Genomic DNA, 27,195 nt, shown 5'->3' on the forward strand with positions numbered 1-27,195 from the left:
ACCTGGACAACAAAGCAAAAGGATATTTTCATAAATGTAAAAAAAAAATCATAATTCACAAGGGACCTGTTTGATGTTTCAGTATATTGCAGTGTCCAAAATCTGGCAGCAAAGATGCATCTAATAACCTGTCTGTTTTCTGGCTAGATAATGAGCCCAAACATAAAAGTAAAAACAAAACCTTAGTCATGCCAAAATAGTTGGGATGTTTGGGGTTTATTACCAAGTAGGTTTTCACATACAAGGAATTTGCCTTGGTGTTTGGTTCATGCAATAAACATATAAAGAGGAAATAAAAAATAAAGCAAAGTACTGCAACAGTCAAGGATATATAGAATATTCTAAATATAGAATATCAAAATTACCATAAAAATATATTAAAAAAATACTATTAAAATGCAAGAAGTAGGCTGCTATAACCAAATATGTAAAACATATAACTGTTTTTGAATTGGAAAGCTGTACAGTTTTGTGCAGGATGTGCAAAAAAATATTAACCAATGAGACTGAGTTTGTCGTATACGACAAAAAACAGCATTTCTGATTCATGACTTAATAACCATAGTGAGTGGAAACATACTGTTTTCTGTGGCTAAAAGCTAACACTTGCATTGTCCCAATGATTTCTTTGGTGTCTTCGGAGCCCTTACGGAAGGTTTTTTATCCAACCTGGAACAAGTGCGTTTTTCGGGATCTTCTTGAAATAAATCCAAACTCTTACATCAAAGATTGATAAACTTTATGTCCATAATTTATACATTTTGTTTTTCATATTGGCATTCATATTGTTTACTGGCACTATCTTTGATGCTTAACGCCATTTTGCTTTTCCCATTATGCTCTGGGAGAGCATTCCGACCAATCAAAAGCTTGTTTATGTCTTATCAACCAATGGAAGGCTGGTCCGACTATTCGTCCATACATGCGTCATTGCAGGTAAAACAAAGATCGCAGGGGACACACAAAAGTTGTGCAAGATGTGTGCTAATATATAACGTCTATGGTGGAGGTCCTGGGCCTGGTTGATGAGACTAGCTGGTAAGAAACTGTTCTTGTGGCGTGATGTTTTGGTCCTGATGGAACACAGCCTCCTGCCTGAGGGAAATGTTTATTTATCTGAGTGAATTAAAATCCAGCTATACTGGCTGGGCTTCATTAAACAAGATGAGCAGCACAACCTTGGTTCTACAGACTGAAGGTTATATCTCCAAAATAGCCATAATACCGCCGCTGTGTCACTGAACGCACAATGTGCCATTGTGTGTGACACTGCCACTTTTCATTTAATCAGCCACTCTATTGTGAAGCAAGGTAATACACTCAAAAGCTTCCCTGACAAAAAGCTTCATATTTCTGTGTAAATTAATGAAAAAATGTAATCCCTACTCGAAAGGCACTTGTTTTGGAATATCAGCCACCTTTGCAAAGCATTTTAGCTAGCAACTGTAATGGTGTGTTCACACCAAACGCGTTTCACGCAAATCCGTTGGCGCGATTCCATACAAAGTCAATGCAAAGACGCGGAGCGAATGAGGCGAGGACGCAAAATTCGCCTCATTCATGCCGCACTGTGAATTTGTGAGGTGAAATATTTTAACTTGAGCCACAAATTCGTGTGTAGATGTGTGGCAAAAGCCATCAGTGTTTAGAAAGGATTTTTTTGGGGGCAAAGTAAGCGGGGAAGTTTGACTACCTGGTAAGTTCTGAAAATTATATCTCTGTTGTTGTGTTTATGGAGCAGCTCCAATGATAGCAGAACCCTGGTCGATCCAACTCCGTCTAGACAACAACCATTTTAAAAGTTGTTTGTCTCCTCATTTGCATCAAGTTGAATTCAGCCAACTTTATGCAAATGAGGAGCGGCCGGCTCGGCTCGCTGCTTCTCAAAAGCTGACGAAAATCTTTTGAACTGACCTTTGTCGATCTGAAATGAAGACAGATTCAGCAACTGTATGGCCTATTTCTCGCTTAAAATGTTTAACACGTTTCGGTGAACTATTTTTGTAAAATGCAAGATCGTACTCCAAACGAGCCGCTATGGTCGGTTTTGAAAGTCGGGAACAGCCAGCCCCACGTGACGCGTTCATCCAATCAGCTGCAGCCATCACGGTTGTAGGAGGGTGTGGACAGAGAAAATGGTGGCAAGCTCACTAGTGTGCAATGCTGGGAAGCGGGGCGATCCCATCCGTGAAAACAACACATATATGGACATGTAGCATCACGCGAATGGTACAACGCAAATATTTTATTTCAGGACAAGTATCTGTAAGTCGAGCTGTTGTGAGAGGGGGATTTGCAAAGTAAAGTCAACTACATCTTTACTACATTTAACATAGCTAATCCTCTTCTATCCTCTTTTGTCAAACAATGTCCCCAACATGTAATCATTTTGTATAAAACATCACAGAAATATTGAGAAAGCTGTAGTGGCTTTATTCAGGCATTTGCCAGCACAGTTGGTGCAATTCATACATTAATCAAATAATTGGTTAAAACCTCTGTGCATACAATAGTTGAATAAATGTCATAGTCATTTTACAATAGCAACTGATGGCTGTTAAAATTGAGACAATCACAGTAGAAAATACTTGCGGCATGATGTTTTTAATGCGTTTATATTTTTCAGGTCAGCCACAAACGTGCATGACTGACATAAGGGAAAAAAGGAGCAGCCTTAAACAAAACAAACATGACTGTCTATTTGTATTGAGTAGTATCACAGACAAGTCTACGTACTCTGTATTTGTACAGTGCCTACAGTACTGTTGCAAGGTATGCAACATCAGCAAGTTAATATAGTAGACTAGAATAATAAGAAAAAATGCCCAATATTTTCAAGTTCAATTCAATCACTTAATGTTGGCTAGTGTTTCAGTGGCATGGTTATCTTTCAATGCCATTGAAGCCTGCCAGACAAACTTTTTAAAAACATTTCCAAATTTAACAAATTCTACAACTCTAAAACTCCAGAATGCCATAAAACTGAACCGAATAAAAACAAAAAAAGCTGTTCACGTTCGGTCTAAATCGTATTGAAATATTGGCCAGAGCCAAAGAACAAATTAAAAAGTACAACAACACAGCAAAGGACAAAAGAAGTCAGAATCAGTAACAGAAGGCCGACAGTAGAACATAGCTTCAAGCAGCACAGCGGAACAGACTCAAACGAGGGGCATAGTCAGACAACGCACACCGATACAGATACAAACAATATGAACACCAAGATAGCTCTGGAGAACAACAATGGACATTGAATCTTAGACTTACAGACAACAGTAGGAACAGGAGCAATAGATACACAGCTAAAAGCAAATAAAACAAGCACAGGGCAAGTGCATTGTTAGTGTAGTTATTGAGCTGGAAAGTATGCGAAAGACTCTGATAGTGAGACCTTGAAGGCAGGGAGAGATGAAATTGCCAAGGTTTATAGTCTAGCCTTTTCTTTTTTGCTTTGAGTCATTCTAGCAGGATACATGATGGTATTCCCTGGCTTTTCTGGTTCTTCAGATGATTTTAATATAATATATTGCTTGTTTATATAGAGAATTACATTCAAGGTTTTTTTATCTGTCACTCTTCAATGCCACCTGTGATCCCTGTGATCCTCCAAGGTGTAAAAGTCTGCAAAGCACACTGGTTTGTGCTGTGTCTATTGGAAAACAGTCCTGCGGTGGATTTTGCCAAAAAATCTGCTATAATGGGCCCCAGGATAATGATTACTTTGAGTGATGGCATAATGAGGACTTTATAAATATGCATGGGTCACTAGGGGTAGGAATATTGTGGATTATTAAAACTGCAGGGTAAGAGGTCAAGGTAATGAGAGTGAGCTGATGGAGGTTTGGGGGAGGGGGGGTTGTGAACACAGCCACTTACACAGGAACTAGCTATGCCAGACGTCTGAAACATAGGTTGTTTTCCACCATGGAAAACACGCGCGATTCCATACAAAGTCAATGCAAAGACACGATTAAACGCAAATGGTGCGGAGCGAATAAGGCAAAGACGCAAAATTCATAGGTTGTTTTCCACCATGGAACAGTAAACTGATGCCTAAATTCACCGTGCTGACGCTAAAATAAAACTATCCTTTCCATAATTTCTTAAAATTGATACAAAAGACAAGTATCCTCAGGAAGCTGTTGGTTACCAGAATGAAAATATATTTGACTTTGTATAAGCAAGAGAACAGAATGGTTTCTTTCACTAAGCACTGCACATTAGCAACTGGTGAAAATGCTTGTTCTAAGCCTTTCAAGTGCTTTCCGACAGCAAGCTACTACCGCTGTCTTCCGCCCAGCAAAGATATATTTGACTGCTGCCATGGCTACCTGCTACATCAGATTTTACCAACAACCTGTACCATATGCTATGGGTCGCTGCTAGTCAGCTCTGTAGCTTAAAATTGAGACATTGGATGGCAGCATGACTTGATTGAGATTGACACTGACAAAGTTTAGTAACTAACATTGTTAACATTGTTTATCAGCCTAGAGAAGATTTTGAACTTTGAAACTGATGTTGCTCACTGATTTTTGTTTAGGTGACAACGTGTATGATTTGTTGGTACTCACTCGTAAATCAATGAATTATCTCTCGCATTGTTTCTTGTGGCATGGTTGCTATGTTAACAAAGTGGGCAGTGCTAGCAAGATGAAAAAATTAAACAATTGTCAACTCAGATGGCTGCTGCCGCTTTCATCAGTAGCAGAGTTGCCATCATTGTTACATTGGAAACAATGGAGGCAGCAGTGGTACACTTGTCAGAAAGCACCTTTAGTCTTGATGTCATGGATAAGAGTCAGCACACCATCCAAATAAATGAAACAAATAATTGAAGTATTGCCAAAACAGCACAAAGCTGGACAATATATTATAGTAAATAAAAAGGTCTGCATTGTGAGTTGCTGTTCATTATTTTAGGCAATCCATCTTTGCTCATTTCTGCAGATAATACATTCACATGCAGAATGATGTTAATATGTTTTACACAATGGCCCATTTGTAGATCAAAAATCAGGTGCTCCATTAGTGTTCACTGCACATTCATTAACATCGGTTTTAGTGGCTTATTACTGCCTGCTTTATTCTATACTGCTAAATGTTGGTGACACCTGAATGACCCAGGGTATATTTTTATTATCAAAACTTTTACTGAAACATGTCACCATCTAATTGCTTTTTATTATAATATGGAGTGAGTAGAGTTAGATATTTTTTTACCTGGACTGATTGTACAACCACTCATTAGCTTTTTTATGTATTTGTGATTACTGTAATGATGTCAAATGATCAAATGAGTGGTTTCATTTTCATTTTTTTTGGGGGGCTTAGTGTCAGAGAGAGAAGAAAGTTACTGATTCACACGGCCCAAGAATACCTTTTAATAAGGGCTCACCTCTCTCTAAAGGAGCATATGGACACAATGCCCCTGGGCTACTTTTGTGCAGTACTATAAATACTTTGTTAGTCAACAGACCTGAAAATAAGAGGGTTAAAAATGTGCCCATGATCCCATGTCAAGGTCTCTTCTATAAAAGAAGTATACTTAGTATAAGCAACATTTTTGTTGCAACGTTTGTCTGAAATTACAGCAGTATTGATGTTGGTATTTATAACGACATGCTTGCACAATGTTAAGACAATATAAAAAATGTGTCATTTCATTGAGGGTGGCACAGTGGTTAATGCATTAGTCTGTCCGTCTATTTGATAGAATCTCTGTGTGTCTCTCAGTTCGATTGTGTAGCAAACTGCTAACACAAGTGCCAACCTGATCATGCACTTTACTTCTACATTTACTGGTTGGAATTTTGGCCCTTTTGCTGGATTACAGACACAATGTTCCCATTGTCTATGGATCTCATGCTCATTCAAGGATAAGAAAGGCAGCACCTGGCCCTTATATCATTCTCTTTTTCTTCTTATACCTAAGACAAAATGACATTGCTAATAAAAGAATTACAGATACAGTTTACAAAGGTAATAAGGCCAAAGATATTTGCTGAATAATTAGATTTTCCTGGGGGAACTGCTGTGAAAGCACAAAGGAATATGACCAATGAAAGTGAATTAGGCCATTTAAAATAGTGTACCTTTATGTTTATTGTACATAGGAGCCTTAAATAATTGATGCCTCAAATCTAAAAACACAAAAACTGAAAGAAAAACGTTTTTGACCATATATCTAAAATTTTAAATTCTTCATTTTGATTTCTATTTTTGTGTTTTTTTGTAATCAGTTACTTCCATAATAACCACTTTATACAGTATTATATTCCTATATTTGTATTTTGTTCTCACACAATCCTGTTTTTGAATCATTTATTGCTGTAGAACAACACACTTCCATGACATTCTTCCATGATTTTTAACATATTAGATAGTAAATTAATTGTATATTATTAGATTATTATGTATTATTTCAATGTCTCCCGCAACACTATCCGCAAAGAGATGAGAATGTAAAATCTCAGGTAGATGCATGCATGCTATGACCTACAGTAACAACTGCCACATATGTGTAATGTTGTTGGAAATTCAAAGAAGTAAACCTCCTTTTTCATGTCTGCCGAGGAAAACAACAGATTGCTTGAGCGCAGGCAATCTATTACAGCGGGCGTGCACACACACACACACACACACACACACACACACACACACACACACACCAATCCCACCATTTTCCTTGATGCAGACATGCATGTGCCACACTGGCTGAGCAATCCATTGGGAAATTCAGGGGCTGAACACTTCTTGGGGTCACAATAGTGTTGAGAGAGGAGAAATGCTCTCATGCACAAAGCTACGATTTTGTACCTGGATTACTCTGGGGACAACACTGCAAATGCTAAACAATGACAAGAGCAAACGCCTGGATTGCAGTAAAAGCTGCAACTGCCTTCTGTGTGGATGGACAAAAAGTCCAGACTTTGCTGGAGGTACTATTTAATAATTCATGGTTGTGTATGATTGGCTGCAAGCACCAACCCTTTTCCACAATCCCGCAGAAGCATCTGTTCACCTCGCAGAGAGAAACTGCAGGTGCAACATTTCTTTGTTGTTATGTAATAAAAAAGAAATGAACTGAAACTTCTAGAAAGAAAGGGAAAGAAGAGGGAAAAAAAACACCATCATTCGATGCGACATGTGTATGTCTTTGGGTGGCGATATGCATGCAGACATTGCCCTGAAACAACAGCTAACCATCAATCCAATATCCAAGCTTAGGACTATTTAGGACTATCAGTAAATATTGACTTCACACACAGATAAGCAATCACTGTTTGTTCTGTGTACAATAATGATGATCACAAAATTTCTGCAAGATTTAGATGAGAAGATGCCGGTCTCATGTCTGTATGCTTATATGTAGTTGTAGCCAGTGGTTATCGTAGCATAGCATAAATAATGTGAGCAGGGGGAAGAGCTAGTCTGGCCAGTGTACTCTAAGTCTCAAGGCACCTCAGCACTTCTAAAACACGTAGTTACATCTCAATGTTTAATCTGTACAAAAACTGATCACAAATCGACAAGTTGCGTATGTATTTTATGGGGGGTTGTTTCCTGGACTACTTCTAGGCCGGGTGCAGTGGCCTAGCAAAAAATGGAGACTGCAGAAAATTGCTCACTAATGTGAGTAAGCTTAATTTATAAATTAGGCACCTATGAGCGGACAGTTCAGTAATGTATCCTTTGTTTAAACATTTTTTATACTGTTAGAGGTACTGAATGATGACAATCAGATATATTACCCCATTTTGGATGTTTGATGTTTTGGACATAAACTCATCCTATTTTTGTCAGTTTTAGCAACTAGCATACAGGAAGTAGGACTCAAATGCAGACACTAATCATGGCAGATTAGGCTAAAAAGAACTTAACTTAATTGAGCTTCAAAGTCAAGCTAAAGACAACTGGCAGGCGTGCAGGGTGAAGCAAGCTTTTTAAGTAGCAGTCAGTTGGGGCGACACAAGATTCAGATATGGCTGAAACCTGTGACAAAGAAGCTACGCAGCACAGACAAAATCTGGCAAGTAAACAGAGGAAACCTGCACGGTTTCTGAAATCTCTCCCTCATGGGCTCATTCACTATTACTTAAATAATAAACCCTAGGGTGTTTTAGTGAGTAGTAAAATGACAGACTTATGTGTCATCAAAACTTCAGCAACACACACAGCAACACCACTGACAGCTATTGTGATGCATAACTGTAATTTATTTTTACAGTATGTTACAAGTTTGTTATGTCAGGAGGAAGCATTATATATAGCTATAGTTTTTTTTGTGATCACATTTCGCAATACAGGAGGGCCAATTTAATATACATATGTACATTCTCTATCCCTACAGTATGCAAATTATCAGACCCTGTGTATATTTATAATACTGAACGTAAAATAGTCCTACATACACAGTAGAAGCAGTAAAAAGTCTCAGTGGACTTGGAGTGGGTTTTCAAGTGCTGATGCCGTGACGATCCACCGTGAACATAATCTCGACAAAAACATTCTTTGGAGCCTGTTCTCTACAGCTTTCTGTAGGGAACAAACATCTTCTTTTCTACCTTGTAACAAAGACAGCACTTCCTTTACAAGGTTAAAGGCTAATGGCTTCTTCAACTCTATCAATAACAGAGAAATTAGTAATATTTCACTCACATTTAGTTGAATAAGATGTATACTGGTTAGCTCACCTGGTAGAGCGGACGCCCATATATAGAGGTTTACTACTCGACGCAGCGCCCGCAGGTTTGACACCAATCTGCGGCCCTTTGCACCATGTCATTCCCCTTCTCTCTCCCTTTTCAAGTCTAAACTGCCCTATACAAATTAAGGCCTGAATAAATGCCCCAAAAACCTGTTAGCAAGCCTATGTCAGGTGAGATATCTTTTTCTGAGATTGCTGCTTCCTCCCACATACAATGGAGGTGAAATTTTCAATGGACCTCACAGTTTCATAGGGACCATTTCTTCAGCAGGAAATAACTCCCATGAACCATGACCTTTAATTCTGTGGATTATCTATTCACTTCCATGAATAGATAATCCTTATTTGATTCTGGAAAGAGATGTTGAATCATAGTTATTCCATTAACTCTTTTTTTCTTTTACACTGTCAGCACCCCAAATGCCTTAACACCTGGAAAACCTGATGAAAAACAACAGCGATCTATACCAGAGATTATTTAGAAAATAGTACTTTTAGAAGTACTTTTGGGGAACTGACCCTTTAAATACCCCGGGATTCAATTGGATCATACCAGCCTATTTCAAAGTGTTACATCTTATGTTGAAAAGGCAAAATATGGTGTATTATTCAATTTCTGTCAGCTTGCACATTTGAAGTGATAACATACAAGCCAGCTGTGTAAAGGACAGTCGTCTTTATCCACCAAGGCCAACTAAGAGCATTAACCACTGAAGGGCGTCCGCTGACAACCATGGTTCCACTGAGGAGAGAGATATCCTCGGAGCCCTATGCTCATCCGCCACTGGTTCCTAATGCTGTGAACTGAGCGCAGTGGGGTGTCCTGACCGCTTATACCACCCATACTTTTAACCCCTGCCTCGAAGTGTACGCTGATTTAGAGCATGAATCATCTGTGTAGGATTATATACATGTAGAGTGATTCATGTCAGCTAAGGGATGCCCGCTGTACGTTTCAAAGGATGTGTTGGCAGAACTATTTTGTAATGTGCGTGGTTGTTTGGACAATTCTTGAGGATACATTGTTGTTAGGGCAAAGACCCAAGGATAAATATATCAGGCACAATTTCCCTTTCACAAAAGTTGCTTCAGGAACTACTAAGAAAAAGAAAACTGAACTTGCAGATTTGTGAGACCTTTAAGGAAAACAAAAAATGACTGTTGCCTTTGACTTTGTACATTTGCTTGGATATTGATATTACTTTCATGGTAAAACATAATTTCTGAGCCAGTCGTAGGATGCGCAGTAAAATCTTTTGCTGCTTTTGCTGTGATTTCCAAATATTTGTCACGTACTGTATACAGCATATTAGCATATATCTGATTGTGGTCATGACTAGCAAGTTTGTATCTGTGTAAATGTGATAACAGGGAGATTCTGATGAGAGTTGGCAGTTGCTACAGTTAGATGAGGTGCTGTGAGAGTTGTTTGTCAAAGTTAGTTGATATGCACCAAGTTGATTTACTGTCCTACCCAGAGTGTGTTTAGATCTTGGATTTCTGCCCAGTGCATTAACCTCCTCCCTTTTCTCATCTTTATCAGCCATCTTCCCATCTTATTTATCTGTTTGGTGTTGTGCATGAGGAAGGGGCATCACTCAGCGTTTGGATACACAAACAGATATGATTTTAATGGCTTACGTGTTCGCTTTCATCCCTGTATTTAGCTGTTTAACACCACCCGCAGTCTTTTCAGATGTAGTAATGGAAAAACATAATTTCATTAACTCCCACTGTTACGTTTGTGCAGATCACACTGCAGTTCAAATTGAGGTAGAAACAAGGAGGACTGAGAGTCTCTCTCCTCCCCTCTTCCTCCTCCCTCCCCTCTCTCAATCTCTCATCACATACTGTGGCTCCTCCCTCCACCTTGCCCTTCTCCAGATCCCCTCCCTTCCGCTGTGTCTCTCTTTCCCTCTATCTCCATCCCTCCTTCATTCTCCCTCGATCTTTCAGCCTAGCTGAGACTAACAGAGGATACAACCCCTCCCTATGTGTGTATGAATGTGTGTGGCTTGCTGTGTGAACCGCATGTGTCAGTGTGTATACACGTGTGGCTTCGCTGCTGACGGAAAGGACTCATGAAGTGCTCTGGACTTGGATATCAGATCCTTCTCCTTATGCATATTTACCACATTTTTTAACAACACTCTTAAATCCTGCCATTAAAGTATCTCATTTTCCCTACTCTCGGGTCAGCATCTCGATGGAATCTTCAATCCTTTCCCCAGTATCTTGGATTTAATAAGTAGGCAGCGTGGAATGAAGCAAGCAATTTCTGGATTCCCTTCGTTACAGCTCTGGTAAGGATATCTCTCTTCTGTCTCCTTTTCTCCCTCTCTTTCTGTATATCTGTCTCCTTTTCTTGTACTTCCTACCTGATTTGCTTCTCATAACATATTGACAGGTGCAAGCCGTACTCATTATGGGATAGGGGAGCAGTTAAATGAAGCAGAGCAAGCTATTTGGGACATGGAGAGAGGGAGAAAATGAGGATGGGCTGGCTGGGGAATGTGAGAGAGTGTAGGGACAGAAGCAGGGAACAGAAATGTGTGCCGACACCAGCAGTGTTGCTCATGCTCTCAGATGCTGGAGGGAAAAATGCTCCACTTGGTACTTGCCATTGATCTGCTGTTATTTTCAGCTCCCATCCCTTAGAAACAACTTTGCATGGTCTACCTGACAGTGATAGTATGCATTTAACCATTTGTGAACGCTGACAGGAAGGTACTTTGTCATAATAAGGAGGTAAATTCTCATTCTGTAGGTGGTAGCATTAGGAATGGCTGGGTTAAACATGCATATTTACATGTGTGTGTGCTGCCTTCTGTTCACAGCATAGGAGGCGCACGGCAAGTGTGTGTGTGTGTTTGGTCTTCTCATGTACTGTAGGTGTGATGCGACAAGGTGGAACTTATATTCCTTCTTTGGATGCTTGTCTGCATACCTACATACATTCCTTTATAGACCTCCTCAGTTAAAGCGGGGAGTGAGAAATTGCAGCTTCCCGCCATGTTGATTTGCCTGATTAACTGATGGGGCCTTTTTGACAACAGCTCTCACTTGTCAAGAGACACTGACTTGAGATGGCTGACTTGCAGATCACAGGGATGTGTGTGAGGAAGAAACTGACTTATTTTAATATTTTTTTAAATATATATTTAGTTTTACTGTGTTTGTTAACATTATTATCATTCGGTATATAGTATATGCTAATCACATATAGATGAAGCCACTTTCTTTTCAAATTTGTCAGTTGGAAGCATGAAGTAAAGTTGATGTTGCTATTTTGGTCCCCTCTGCATGCTGTATTAGCTTCTTTCCTTTTATCTTTACTGCTGTCTTGTTATTAATTCTCTGCTCATCTCTCTCTCTTGTCTCTATGAACTCTTCAGGGAGGAGAGTAAAGAGAGATTGTTACAGGGGAGAGGGTGATAGATGTTGGAATACAAGAGAGTGGGATGGGGGGTTTGGGGGGCTAGAACTGTAGTACTGAAAGCAATGAAGAGAATAGGAGAGTGATGCTAGTAAAGGGTGAAGTTGTTAAATAGCAAAGAAGAGAGGATATCCCAATGCAAAGATTGACAGTAAGACAGAGACAGGAGGACAAAAAGGGACAGAGAAGGAGAATGTGTTTTGCTGACAAACCTCTGAGGCTCAGGCTTTTGGTAGGGGGTCAGTTTACAGACACATTCATGCTCTCCGAAAGGAAAATGTGATAGATAGGCCACGGCCTGCTTCGTACACATGCCTGGCTGCATTTCCTATAAAAGACATCAATATTTATCACATTTCCCATTTCAGAGAAGAAAACCATGATAACACCGGAGGATGGAAAAATAATAAAAGATAAATCAAATTACCCCACCTTGAGTAGACCTTCTCCTTCTAATTCATTTATACTTCCTTTCCAGCACTTAGGCAGGGTCGGCTGATGCTCTGTTGCATATTGAAATACAGGTGCAGCCACAGTGGTTCATGTTTGTATTGCAGAGCTTTTGGTACATTTACAATGGTAATTGTGAAACACACTATATTCCAGCAGATTGGATTTAATGCAGTGTATTGGAAGGTTTTGTCTTATTACTGTGTCACATAGGTATTAGTTTCTACAGCCAAGTGGAGGACTGCATTGGGATTAGGATGCCGTGGGGCACAACACAAATCTCGCAGGAGCGGGCAGTTTTATCAGGGGCTGCGGCTGAGAGCGGGTGGTCCAAAAATAGGCCGTGGGTCCCGGGATATAGGGCCGCTGCCCCTGATCAGTGCTGTAACCGACTGTTAGGTTAGCTAGGTTGCATAAGAAAATCAGCAACAGACAGTGCATCCAGTTAAACACTGCTTTATTAAGACTCCTCTACTCACTCTCTCTCACTTCTTTCCCAGGGCACTGCGCCCCGCCCCTTTTTCCTACGGCGACCTGAGGGATTGTTGTGTTGTGTTGGAGGGGTACAATCAACAGGGAGTTTAACATGAAATATGTTAGAGTGCGTTAAAAGACAGGGAAACTAAACAACATGTTCTAAAATAAGTATTTATTATTATACAATATGTATTGCACTAGAATAACTTTGCACTTGAATGCAATTATGCACTAGAACGTAATTTCGCTACTCATTACCGACAGATATGCATATTTATTAATACTACACAGTAAAATAACTAGTTTCCCTGCAGGAGGGGAGAAGACACAAAATCAATGGCCAATCAATTGACAATCAATCTTATGCTCGCGGTGCGGGCGGGACCCAACACACAAGCTGCGGGAACGGGCGGGAGAAGAACACACACTGCGGGAGAGGACGGTAATGGTCAGAAATCCACCGGGAGCAGGCAGGAGCGGGATTAGCCAAGCTGAAAATGCTTAATGTAATACCAGTTTGGATTTAAGGGTTTTGAATAAAAAAACATGTATCTGATCTTGTTTAGTGAAGCTTTCATGAGGATTTTAGTAAGAATCAAAGATGGAATCAAGAAGATATTCCACATACATCACTGTTAAATCTAGAGCGGATCCCCCATATTATGAACCAGAGGTATTCTGCTAATTGGTTTATTTTTTAATTATTAATTGATGTCTCCATCTTTTACTCTCAGACACACACACACACACACACACACACACACACACACAGAATGTACATAACTGTGGCCAGCAGGAGTCATTTTTACCCTACTAGGCTGCAGTAAAAGCTTGCCATGCAGTGGGTGACTTGCATCTGAGAATGACTCACAGTGCCCATGAATGCTCCTCCACCCACAGCGAAGAACCACTGACACTGCCCATTGCCAAATGAGAAGTTAACAACTAATTTTTTCTCAACCTCCAAGGCAATTATTCTCAAGGCCGTTATAGCGAATGATGGTTATTACCAATGTGATTTCATGATTCACCATGATGCATGAAATGAAGTTGGCAAATTTGTCACAGCAATTCACAGCTAATGGTGTCCGTAGTGGTGGGCTAGCATTGTTAGGTTTTGTGGATATGAGCTACTCATTCCACTTTTCTTTCCCCACCACATTTCCCTTTTTTTCCCCCCCAAAAAAAAAAAAAAAAAAAATTTTTTTTCAAAAAAAAAAAAAAAAAAATTTTTTTTTGATGGTTAAAAGTAAATTCAATTAAACAAGATGTAATACACCATGCATAATGGCTATGGCGTCAGGTTTATGTCATATCTCCCAAGCGTGATAAAACATGCGAGCAAATTATATTATTTCACACGCGCTGATATTAGTCTTTGTATTCAACAACCAAGCTGAGTGTGAAACAAAACATAGGGAGAGGCAAAGAATGGCACCTGCGTGTATAGGACTATTTAGCAAGCGCACAGAGCAGCCACCACATACGAGAGAGTGTCTGCTTTGCAAGCGCTGAAGGGAGAAAGGGACATTTTCCAGCTGAGTCAGACTGGATGACTAGGCTAACAACATGCAAAGTTAGCTAATGTTAGAGATATGGGTACATCGGCAAAGATATATGCATCGCACATATCCTAACAATGGAACGGATAAGAGACATGTATACATTCCTTTATTTATGATGCTATCTTGCGCTACATTGTTAATAAAGACAGAAAAACACTTCTTTGGCTGGTACACTAACTCCGTGCTTCCTGTAATGGTGCAACACCACCTCTAACTACTGCCTCAAAAATGTCCGGTTTAGTTACAGTTGAATCAGCTCCTCTCTTTATAACACAACATAAAAAGCTTGTCTAATACTGTTTTTCCACTGCATGGTACCGCTCAACTTGACTCTTTTTTGGTTTTCCTTTGATAAATGTTCTGGATGGTACCTGGTACTTTTTTTGGTACCTCCTCAGTTGAGGTTCAAGCAATCTAAGCTCATACTAGAAGGTATGCAGACCACTGCTTGGTCAGAATAAATAGCGTGACACTGGACACTGGACAAAAATTACATGGCCAAACTACAGTGAATAGCAACCGCAATTTTTGTATTCAATCAACCCAGATTTAAAAAAAAATGTCAGCCATACACTACGATTTGCACTACGCTGTGCATACTTATGTGGTGCAGACATTCCTCTGTTTGGTTGCCAATAAAAGAATTCAGCGAGTGTGCTTTGTAGAGGATTTTTGAAACCGGACGTGACAATATTTGGACAAGAGGGTGGAGCTAGGGAGGATGACTTGGCCAAGCCAAGTGTTGTTTATGGTTGCAATGGTGCTGCGCTTAGCTAATCGCTAAAGAGAGAAAGTTACCAATTTTGAACCCTTCTAAAGCAAGTCATCCAGTGGAGATTTCAAATTAACCGGTGGTCCTTACGGTTATTAGCGCCATTCATCCGCATGTATGGCAGTCCACAGAAAATTGGCAAACTGTCCCTTAAGTTACCAGCTAACGCTAGCGGTAGCTAGTTAGCTTGGTTTGCAGTACGCTGAACAAGACATTTGTAGGTGACCAAAACGTTCTATGAATGTACTTTGATGAAATGAAAACACACATTGAGTGGGTCAAAGTGAAGATGAAAACACGGACAACACCCAAAAACAGATTCACGGCTATTTGATGTATACAGTGACTTGGTTAGCAGTTGGGAAAGGCGTGGGGTTGAAGTTGAGGTAGACAGGAGTGTTGGTACATACATGAGACATTTTCTTCCACCTCACAAAAATTTTATTTTATCGAACAAATAAAAACATGAGTCAATGCTTCTATTCTAAATCTATACATTTCAACGCCCTGCTCCACACTCATACATTCTCATGCACTCACATTTGGGATTTTATTTATCAAATGTAGCTGTAGTTTGCAGCAGTTGGGGGTTCAGGACGTTACTCAGCAGTTGTTCATGTAAGATGAGAGAGCAATATTTGTTCACTTCCCCTGCCTCGTTTTCTCCGGCCGGCTGAGGGAATCTAAATGGTATGAATTGGAAATTGTATAAATAATTCAGCAACTGCTTTTATCTTCTGTATTTGGATGCTAGGCCCACAAAGTAATGATTCTTAGATGTTATTGTGTCAGGAAAGGATTCAACCCTCCCTGACTTTTTTTGTGCATTCTGTTGTTTTATAATCATATCAAATGCCTCCTCTGTATGCCCTAGTTTTCAATTGCCTCTCATACTTTCATACATGCCTCTATAGAAATTATTTCAAAGAGCAAATGTTATTCAGACTTTTGTTCTTCTTCTTCATGATGATGATTATGATGCAAATGGTTATAAATCTGCATTCATTTGTTTATCTGTTCATTCATACTCTTAAAATAAATAAAGATAAAATAAACCAGTGGCTAGACTACTACTAGATTGTCTGTTAGGTTATCCATGTGACATGCGCAAAAACTCTGACACCACTGATTAGATTCAAGGGAATTTTAGGGAAATGCAGGCTTTTGCTAGCCTTGTGAGAACGTCCTGATCTCGCAAGCTCCAGTTTTCCACTCGCAGATCAGTCTGGCATCTTGAGATAGAGAAAATTTGGAGCCGTTAGCCAAATGACCGGGCAAATCAGCGTTGGTTTTGAGGTGGGTTAGGTGGTGATAGAAAGATGGTTTATCCAATCAGCTAACCAGTATTTTCAGACAGCGGTAGCCCTAATTCTGTTAGCCGCTCGCTAATGCTTTTTTTCTCTTGGATCCTTCTTTTGGAATATGGTCCAGGAACCTGAAAGGGTGCCTTTTATTCCTAAATTCTCGTTCCACAAACGGCAAATATCCTTTACCGACATGTTGCTTGCTTGCATGAGCTAACAAGCTATGCTTTGCCTGCAGCAGCAGGGGCGGGCTTGTGGTTGTATTTTCATACGCTTCGTGGATCTGATTGGTTGATTTGGCCCGTCTATCACCAACATAGGTGATAGACAGATGGTTCATCCAATCAGCTAACCAGTATTTTTGCCCCTTCCCAAAAGTTCTCCAACGGAAAGTTCTCAGATGGATATGCCGAGCAAATGCAAAGCAATCCATCTGGCGGAGTCAGCTTAGGCTTTTGCCATTGCACTGCAGCATTATCAGAATTACTATGAGTGGCCCAAGAGAAGTGCTACAGTTACAAGGGGATATACAGTATTAATTACTGATTGGCCAATATGGGTCCTGCATTATTTATATAGTAAGACATTTCATTTTATTACTGATTTAGCTAAACATTTTTTTTCTTTTCTCTTTTATGATGCTTGCTATGATCCTATACATCAGAAATGGACAAAATGTCACACACTTTGCTGACCCATCCATCCATTCTTTTGTATTTGTGGATGTACAATGTACTTGTCAGTTTGCTGGAAAAGTGTACACAGGCAAAAGAAAATGTTCTTCACAATGTGTAAGCTTTTGATTTGTATTGAACAATCCGAGAACTACTACGTGGACAAGCCTGTTTTTTTTCAAATGTGGCATGATGAGTAGGTCTAATCTACAGGCAATTCTGCATAATCTAATTTAATCTCCCCTCAATGGAGCCTAGCCTTTGTTTAAAAACTGATCTGCCTACTATAATTACTGTGACACAACACAGTGCTGGTTTTATTGATCATAATGTGGAGAGCATGTCTTGAAAATGCACTCTGATGCATGTGAATAATCTACGTCCTTACTTCCTGTACTGTTTTTTTACAACTCCAAAATGGAGGCACACTGCTTGTGTTCATAAGACCCGTGCTGGGAAAGGAAGCATCAGCTTTCTTCCTTCCGCAACGTTTTTTGGCACTCAACTACAGCCAAGTGAAACTGCTTCCAACTGAAAGTGCTACTGAGGAGGGAGTGATGTACAGTATGTATGCAATGAGAAGTGTGACACCTGAAAAGAAACCCTGAATTGTGTACAGCTAAACTCAGAAATATACTGAGTACAAAGTACTAATTATACTGAGGACATAAAATGTATATAATTCTGATACAACTCAGAATTATATACATTTATTTTCTGCCTAATCCCATGGAGTAGGCCTTAATGTGTCAAATCACCCTTTGATCTCAAGTTACAAAGTCTTTGACATTTGGTCCCACTCCCACCTATTAGTTTTGTCGAAATTGTTAGTGCCAGTCCATTACTGACAGCCGAATGAAAGGACAAACAATACTTCTGGGTTGAAATCAATAGATTCTCTTTGATTGCTGGCACACCTAGCAAGCCGCCTACTGACATTGAGGGGGAGGTCAGATTGGAGAAATCCCAAATGTTCATCCAGATGCTCCTGGTTTTTTTCTCTGCCGGATGTGAGTAAAGAGGTTTAGTGTTTTTTTGTAGCTGCTAGCTTCAACATGTAAAGTTGCAGCCAAATATTTACAAGAATGGCTGCTTGATATTTATAGTGAGTCTGTATTTTGCTCTGGGTCTCTAAAAACAGCAAACAACAAACTGGGGTTAACTTCCTGATCTGTTGCACATTTTATACTGAAAGAGCTCTGTCCAATACTAACCACTGTGATGGTCGACTTAGCCCACCATGAATTTGAAATAGTCAAAAAGCGTGGGACAAAACACGAGAGGCAATTTTTCTGACCTGTTTTTGCACGATCTATGAGGTGCCTGTGAATACAATGTGCCACTTGATCCCGTATCAATATGTGGTTCAGGATGTTTTTCACAGTTGCCGCAGGTTATCTATTTTAGACTATTGTGGGCCTCAATGTGTGAAGAAAACTGAGACCATCTGTATGCAGGATTCATGTGTGCACAGCCTTTGAAAATGTTAAAAGTGAGTCAGCATGGCAATGACTTACAAACGGGTATTAATAAAATATAGCATTTTTGGCTGGTTGACATCACTTTTCAATCTTGAAATTGGCCCGACCCCCTCCACCCAAGCACAAACACACACGCTCACAGTTGGAGGTAAATTAAAAATAATACATTTAGTTGAGACCTCTCCCTTGGCCTCTTGTGTGTGTATGTGTGTGTTAATCTGAAGCCCTGGAACACACGCTCCTCACAAATCCTGCTTTGTGACTAATATTTCAAAAGCTGTAAGACTCACATCTTGCTTGGAAACATGTTTAAACAAGATATAATTAAACCATGGAAATAGTATTTATTTGTTTTAGATTAATTTCAGGCTCAAAAGAGCTAGTCTATTGCATAAGCACAGCTGGGTGAGAGGTGCCTCTTTCACGAACATCGCTCCTGGATCCTTTCCCAGTCCTGACTGTACCGAAGTCTCCACTATGATCAGCGTCATTGGAGAGTGAAAAAACAGGCTCAAGCAAGCTGCCAATATTTCTAATTATCATGGATGATGCACCCAGAGCTCTATTTTTGGATCTATGTAGCAGGGGTAAAAGGAGGTTACTGGCATATATACAATATAAAGACAATACATGTTTAACTTTACTTTTTGAACTGATATTACATGTCAAGGCCAGGGCACGATCAAAATTGGCAATAGTTATAAAATGAGATGTAGAAAATCAGTTCACTTGTTCAGCACAGTCAGTCCAATGAGAGCCAAAGGAAATTACATGGTTAATTGGATGGCTTTTAAAATGACACATAAGAGTGTGATTGTTGTATGTAACAGGATGGATGTGTGTTTTCACTTTCACAGTAAAATGAGCATGTGTATTAGCTTGTTAGTAAGCAGCTGTGCTTGTAGTATTGTACTCAATGTAAAAAGAGAAAGAAAACAAGGTCTGATCATTATATACTCCAACAAGCATAAAGCTCTGCAAATGTTTTATTATTAAAATAGGCATTATCGCTAAGATATTTTTCCTGATATGAAAAATGATCTAAGCAACCCTGAGCTCATTGAAACAGAAGTTGTAAAGGCAGACATGGTTGATCCGAATGGTTTTGAAACGACCAGACCACTCATACAGAAACACATTCCATCCGCAACAGAACTTAGGTTAATATTCAGCCAAAAAATGCAAATGCAGCAGATGTAACAAATGCCATCGGGCCAATAGCTGGCCTGAATAAGTGTTACTGTATGTGAATTTTAACAGATTTCAGGCAGTCCAGGGTTTTTCTTTCCTAGTCTTTTCCTAACCAGGTCTCTGTCATCATTAGTGTTCTGGTCAGTGCCTTGCATCTTTCCCATCTGACATTATTTTTGCCTTTTTGTACATGGCAAATACTGTCCAGGTTCAAATAAATAAACACAAATCCTTAATGCTAATAAATGCAAATGTGCACATTCTAAGAGGGCACTTTTTATGTGTAAAAAAAAAAAGAACAGGGGCTTTGGGCTTGTGCCTTTCAACTGCTTAATTTGCTGAATCCTGCTGATTATTCAGCTAAATTTATCATCCTTTTTGCATACAATTATACTGGAGCAGGCCAGTGGACACTGTCACTGTGTAAAATATGTTAAAATGTTCTTCCAGAAATTACACACAAAACAGATTCAGAATACATTGTACATCCTATGCATTTTGTGTTTTGTAGTGCATCAACATTGGATTTGGGGATGTGGGATCACTTGATATGCAGACAGTGTCCTCAGAGATTTGAGACTGATTGTTTTACTGATTAAGGGACAGGTATCATAACAGCTTTTGTAAAAATGTTGCTTGTGATCTCCCCCATACTTCTGAACGTAGAATTTAAGAATATACCATACTCAAATTGATATGATGACATGAAACGTCTCTGATTGCTGAGTTTGTGAGAATGGTGGCACCTAAATGTTAAGATGTTGGACTGGCCACAAAAGTTTGAGCAACCTAGTTATGATATATGTTGTCTGCAAATTAGGCTTCCTGTATGTTCAGTTCATCTAGTATGTTGTATGGTGAAGCATTAACGCCATCTATTATTGGCATTGCTGACTAAAGGAATACGTCACATCATGTCTTTTACGGACACACTCTATAAATCAGGTTTATCTCCCTATATTGTGCTTATATGATGTTTTAAATGCAAGTCATTTGTAGGAATTGTTACTGTCAATTGAACAACTCAAGACAAATGTTTCTACTGTGGTTGGTCTCTCAATTCTTTTTTCAAGGCGGTTTCTTGTTCTTCCATTACCAGGTACCAACATGGTTTTGGAAAGGTTTCAGTTGTCTGAAGACTCCCACACATGTGTTTTATCTCACTATGCCTGATCAGAACTCTTTCCAGGACAGTGTGGGTGTGCAAAGAAGTGCATGTTTAACATCTCCCTCACTGTCCTATTAGTTTAGTTGCACGTATTGGGTCAGGACAGCTTAATGCTTTATCAATGTTATAAGTACATTAGTTGATGCAATTTAATTTCAATCACAGCACCACAGAGTAGTAACCTGAGCATAAGGCTAATTACCTGTGGTGAAATAAAAAGACTTGTGTCCAGTGTGCAGATCTTTGAACCTTAACCTTTTTTTTTTCAGTTTGTCAATCCTCACCTCGTAGCGATCATGCTGTCTTTTTCAGCAGATGTACCTTATTCATTTGATAATATTTTTTCATACCAGACATCTTACGGGAGACTGCAAGAGACATTTTATGACAGACGGTCTAGACTAGTCTGTCATATCCTCCTCTCTGGCTGAGATTTCACAACTGAGTTTTTTTTTCTTCCTTTGGTGGTGGCTCTGGAGAGATTTGCCTGATAGTTTATGCAGTCTGTAGTTGGTACTCACTAACCTAAAATCAGGCTATGTGCATGCAGTTTGTAGTTGGTGAGCAACAACTTAAAGTAGGCTATTTCATCAAAAATATTGTTTACATGCAATACATATATGTGTATGTATTGACTGCTTCTATCATTTAATATGATTTCCTCTTATACTTGTATATGTATAAATGCAAACTGTTCTTTTGAAATTCCTTTTTTATATCCAGGTAATGCACAGCTTTATTTGTAATGGCATATGCTGTGCCTGCTTATGATTATACCAAAGGCATGTGTGGTTGTGCTTAATGGCACATGTTGGTAGCATGTGTTTGTGAATGAGTAGCATCACCACCTGGGACAAGTGATCTACATAGCATTACATTATCGCTGTGTTGCTACTCATCACTTGCTCCAGCAGGGATTAAAGGCTGTCAGGAGTTGAGAAATAAGATTATAATGGAAGAGGTTCAGGCAGGAGAAGGCTCCCTGTAGCTGCAGTCTTTAGCTATAACGACCCAAAGTGGGCCAGGCTCAGGTGAGCTTTCCACACTTAAGCCAAATTGGAAAAGACCCTCAGAGCAGAGGGTTAAGTGGCACTGCAGAGCTCGTGATCTGTCTGTGAAGGGGTTTGAGAAAGTATTATACCAAGCGGAGCTTCTTGGGGTTCAGGAAAGCATTATGGATCTTAGAAGAATTTGAAAAGTACACAGGTGATGGGCTGTAATGGGGAAAGGTAATGCCTCAGTGGAGTCTTTTGATGATTGTGATATTGTGCTGTTCGCTGAGAAGAGCATAATACTTTCATAGTTACACTGTCACGTTTAGGGACTTAAATCCCCCAGGGACTACTGTTGATTAAAGCATGTACTCACACTGTAATGTGCTTTGGAAAGAAGCAGCCACCATCTTGCTTAAATGGCATACAGCATGCTGTGATTACACTGGAGGTCAAGCCACTAATGATGATGATGTATTGGTAATATGATTGAGGCTGCAGTCTAATTGAAGTTGATGAGATGACATTGTGTATTCCCACTATGAGCATTCAAATTGTTTTCTCTTCTAGATTTATTTCTTTATGAGAACACTGTGTCTGATTGAAATGAATATATACAATGTATATATTGAAAGCAAAACCACTGTTAAATTGATTTAATTAAACAACCCTATAGGGGTACAAAGTTGATGTAGAGGAATGGCCACAGCATATTGGTATTCTGTGAGGCTACCTTCTCAGCTCTATAAACCAAAGCTGACATTTAATTTGCAACCGAAATGAGGTGAACTTTGTGTGAAGCGGGTCATTTTACTGCTGTAATCGAAGTGCCCTCTCTTTGCTCCTAATCTGACTCTCACTGTGTAGGAAGACACAGCCATGTATTGGTGTGTGTGTGTGTGTGTGTGTGTGCGTGTGCGTGTGTGGGAGAGTGCGAAAGAAAAAGTGTAACCTTTTATAATTTCAACAGTATCATAAAACATTCACACAATGATCCATTTTGTTTGGTCACTTTTATCCAAAGTGCCTTACAGTAATGGAGGTGAATACTTCAACTAAGGTATCAATGGCAATCCAAGCCTTTAAAGACTACTTGAAACTACATTTGAAGAGTGTCTTGCGTCAGTAAATTTGTACTGTACTTTCACTTTTCAAAGTGAATGTTGTGGCAAGACATAATGTGTGTAAACATTGTTACAACATGAGCAGACAGTGGACCAAACCTTCGAGGTGTAGACAGAAGAACAGGAAGAACGGAAGGAGTACAATTTTGTCTCTTGGCCTGTGTCTCAAACTGCCTACTTGCACACTTCAAGCACTTAGTTTTAAGTATATAGTGTAGATAACGCAAAAAGTCAGTGCGCTGAAAGTACCCGGATGACCCCCTAAAAACAAACTAAAAAGTTCAGTGTGGAACGATGGACACTACGCGCACTAAATGGGCGCCATCTTGACTACGCAGCGGAAAGGGGAAGGACCAGGGACGTCGGCCGGCAGCTGATTGGACGAACGCGTCACATGGGTCTGGCTTCTCCCGGATTTCACAACAAAGCATAATGGCGGCTCGTTCAGAATACGATCTCGAATTTTACTAAAATAGTTCACCGAAACGTGTTTCTGAAAACATTTTAAGCGAGAAATAGGCCATGCAGTTGCTGAATTTGTCTTCATTTCAGATCAACAAAGTCATTTCCGGTAAGTGTTTTAACATAAGTGTTCCGTTTGGGACAACACTAACCATCCAAAGTGGGCACTACGGCATTAAGTAGTCAGTGCACATTAGCAGTATACTGACAGAAGTGTGCGGTTTGAGACACAGCCTTGGTGTGGCACTTTAAAAAGTGGTGACGCTGCAGTGTTTATATGATTGTGGATGTTACCTTTAAGTGATTGGCATGGAAATACGTGAAGTGCAAGGGCGTAAATCCCAGGGGGGTCGGGGGGGGGGTCAGGACCCCCCCCATCTAAAGGTTGTCCCCCCCCCTAGAAATATCATTAAAACAATGCTGTGTATTGTAAATAACATAATGATGTAAACTTAAAATATCTGTGTAAGTAGTAAAACAATACAAACCCCAAAAAATGCTTTTTAAGTTTAGAAACATTTTGAGTCCCCCCTCCCTTGCCTCACAGTGGTTTGGTCCACTGCCTGCTGTAAGTTATGGTGCGTTCTTTTTGTCTTGTAATCGCGACTAGTAGCTCGAGTGTGACGTCACATCCATGTCGAAAAACGAACAACCGCGGGTTGTTGCGTTCTTTTTGTCACACAATACTACGAGTCGGAGAAAAAATTGATTTTTGTAACATTTTTAGTAACATTTAGGATTCTATTCACCCAGTTATTGACATATTACACAAATATATTTCACAGTTTGATACATGAAAATTACGTTTTGATTAACGTTAACGTTAGGCTACTGCTCTGCTTTCTGCTCAAGACTTGGCTTAAAAGCCATTGTTGTCATATAGCAACCGAGCGTCTCTAGCCAATTTCAGCTGCACAAGCAACAAAATAACTAATTAGGCGGTATTTAACTCATAATAAGACTGTAGCGACATGCCTATAGGTAGCAGTATACAGTGCTATGTGTACGACTTCTTCATTTGGTTACAACAACGACAAAAGTGCTTAAAATTGTAGAAAACCGCAATGTTTACTACATGTGATGCACGACGTAGCCATCTTTGAAAGTGAACTCGGGGTCCTCGGAGTTCAGACGACTTGACGAGTCGTATATACGACCTCGGTGGTGTTCTTTTTGCAACTTCCGGTTCGTAACTCCAGAAAATGACTCGTAGATCGACTTTGGTGGACAAAAAGAATGCACCATTAGGCTCTGCACTCTGACCCACAGTCAGATCGATAGTGACAGGAACGTAGTAAGTAGGCGGTTCAAGGCTATTTGATTAACATGAAACATCGGATGATGTTTTTCTTTTGTCAAATAGAAATGATGCTGAGTAATTAATGAATTAGTTATGACAAAAAGTTTTCTATGTTAGTGTACTATAATGTAACGTTACCTAGCTTGTTTAATAGCTTGTTGGATAGAAATGCACCCACTACAACTAACGTTACCACGGCTATAAGCCTAACGTTATGTTTGTGAACTGATATTAGGGTTAATATTGAAGATCTACAGTTGTGTTTTGCTCCATATGAAGTTAAGTGGCTGATCAGTTAAGTATATATCCTCTGTCCCAGACGAAACCTAATATTTATGTGGAGGACGCAAGATCATTTTATTATTATAATATGACCGCGTGGTGAATCTATGAACCTAACCCATATTTAGACATCTGACGTTAGCTAAAGATTTGTGTTGTTGTTGTCCAGATAAAATGACAGAGAAAAAGAAAAACAGGCATAAGATCCTTTTTCAGTAGGCCTACACCAAAACGCCAAGTAAGTACAATAAATCCTCATATCAAGACAATTTGGTAACATCTTTATAAGAATGGGTGCTTATGGAAATACTAACGTCACTAGGCCTATCTCACAGGCAAAGGAGACAGAAAGAACTGGGACAGAGACACAGGGAGATCAGGGACAGTCAGGTGGAGAGTCTCAGGGAGACCAGGGACAGTCAGGTGGAGAGTCTGTCTCAGGGAGACCAGGGACAGTCAGGTGGAGAGTCTCAGGGAGACCAGGGACAGTCAGGTGGAGAGTCTAAGGTATGTGTTGAGCTTAGTTCATATTTTTTGAGGTGTGTGCTGTCAGGGTCAGCAGATGAGCTTTACCAGTGGCTCACTAATTTACATTATGATCAGCTAATTTAACAAGTGTACAAAAGCATTGTATTGCTTTTATATGGGGACACTTTTTCAAAATAAGTCATTATGTTTTAAGGTATTTTTGTGGCTTGATTGTAAACAACTTAAAAATATATACATGGTTTTAAAGAAGAATATTTTGGTCAATTTAGTCAGCTTTTTCATTGAATCACGAGAAACACTGAAAAGAAGGATAATGGTACAGTCTCCATGCTACACTAATGATAATGTTAAGGCTTTCCTCTGTGTATACATGTCGTCTACGAGTATAATTGAGGCTGTATTAATTGTGTCCCCTTCAAAATTGCTCTTCAGAAATTTTATGTTTATTGTCCCCCCTTACTGTTAGATCAGATTTACGCCCATGGTGAAGTGTGGAACAATGCTTCAGTGTGGATAATGGATCTTTTAATCTACATTGATTTAGCTGCTTCTCGACTTTGTTTAAAATGACTTCTGCAGTTATCTACAATAGTCTATAAAAGGGATTATCTCAGATTCTTTAAATGGTTATACTATCTTCAAAAACCAGGTATGTACTACTGTACAATACTGTTTTCAGGTCGCAGCCAGAGACTAGTTGGAAATGTATTTCCAGAGATTCCTCCTGAGTATAATTTTTTTTTCTGTGTTGCCAGTTCCTGCTACCTCATGACTTCTTCTAGGCCAGGCTAATACATTCATCTTTGTCACACATTTCCACTGAGTACACTGACTTGTGTTTCATGGCTTTGTTATAAAGGATATGAATAATAAACAAGTACAAATACACAAGGCATGACAAACATTCCTAAATAATGCCAGAGGAGGACCTTGGGTCTTATTTTAGGTGGTACAATAAAGAACAGTTTTAATGTGATAGTAATTGTGATTCCTAGAAACCTAAAACAATGATGCACATATTACAGGCTGGTAAAGCCAAACACACAGGTCTAGTTGAAAAATGTGGTTATCTGTCTCAGCTGTCCTTGGGTCGGTGCTCTTTGACTAAAAGGCATGAGCAAAAACACTGGAGTCGGTCCCCAGACGCCTGCGGCTACCGACTGCCCCTATGTAAGCTTATAGAATCAGGTTAAATGCAGATTCCTTTCTCTGTGAATGACAATAAATGCACCTTTAAATTTGAAGAAATCATTAATCACCACATATTTCTCTTACACAGAATCCTTTGCAGATGTTTTGCATCTGAACTCTAAGGTGG

At 39.6% G+C, this 27,195-nt stretch overlaps 1 protein-coding gene across 1 annotated transcript in view; it reads left to right on the forward strand.

Annotated features, from left to right (window-relative positions):
- The first annotated feature begins 10,670 nt into the window (after positions 1–10,670).
- The window catches only part of lingo1a (leucine rich repeat and Ig domain containing 1a), a 137,749-nt gene continuing 121,224 nt past the window's right edge, over positions 10,671–27,195 (forward strand). Inside the window, exon 1 of the mRNA XM_039809307.1 lies at positions 10,671–11,013. The gene's annotated coding sequence lies outside the window, so the exon portion shown is untranslated. The remainder of the gene's footprint in view (positions 11,014–27,195) is intronic.

The sequence above is a fragment of the Perca fluviatilis genome, chromosome 8 (assembly GCF_010015445.1).
Source record: "Perca fluviatilis chromosome 8, GENO_Pfluv_1.0, whole genome shotgun sequence".
Classification (NCBI taxonomy): Eukaryota; Metazoa; Chordata; class Actinopteri; order Perciformes; family Percidae; genus Perca; species Perca fluviatilis.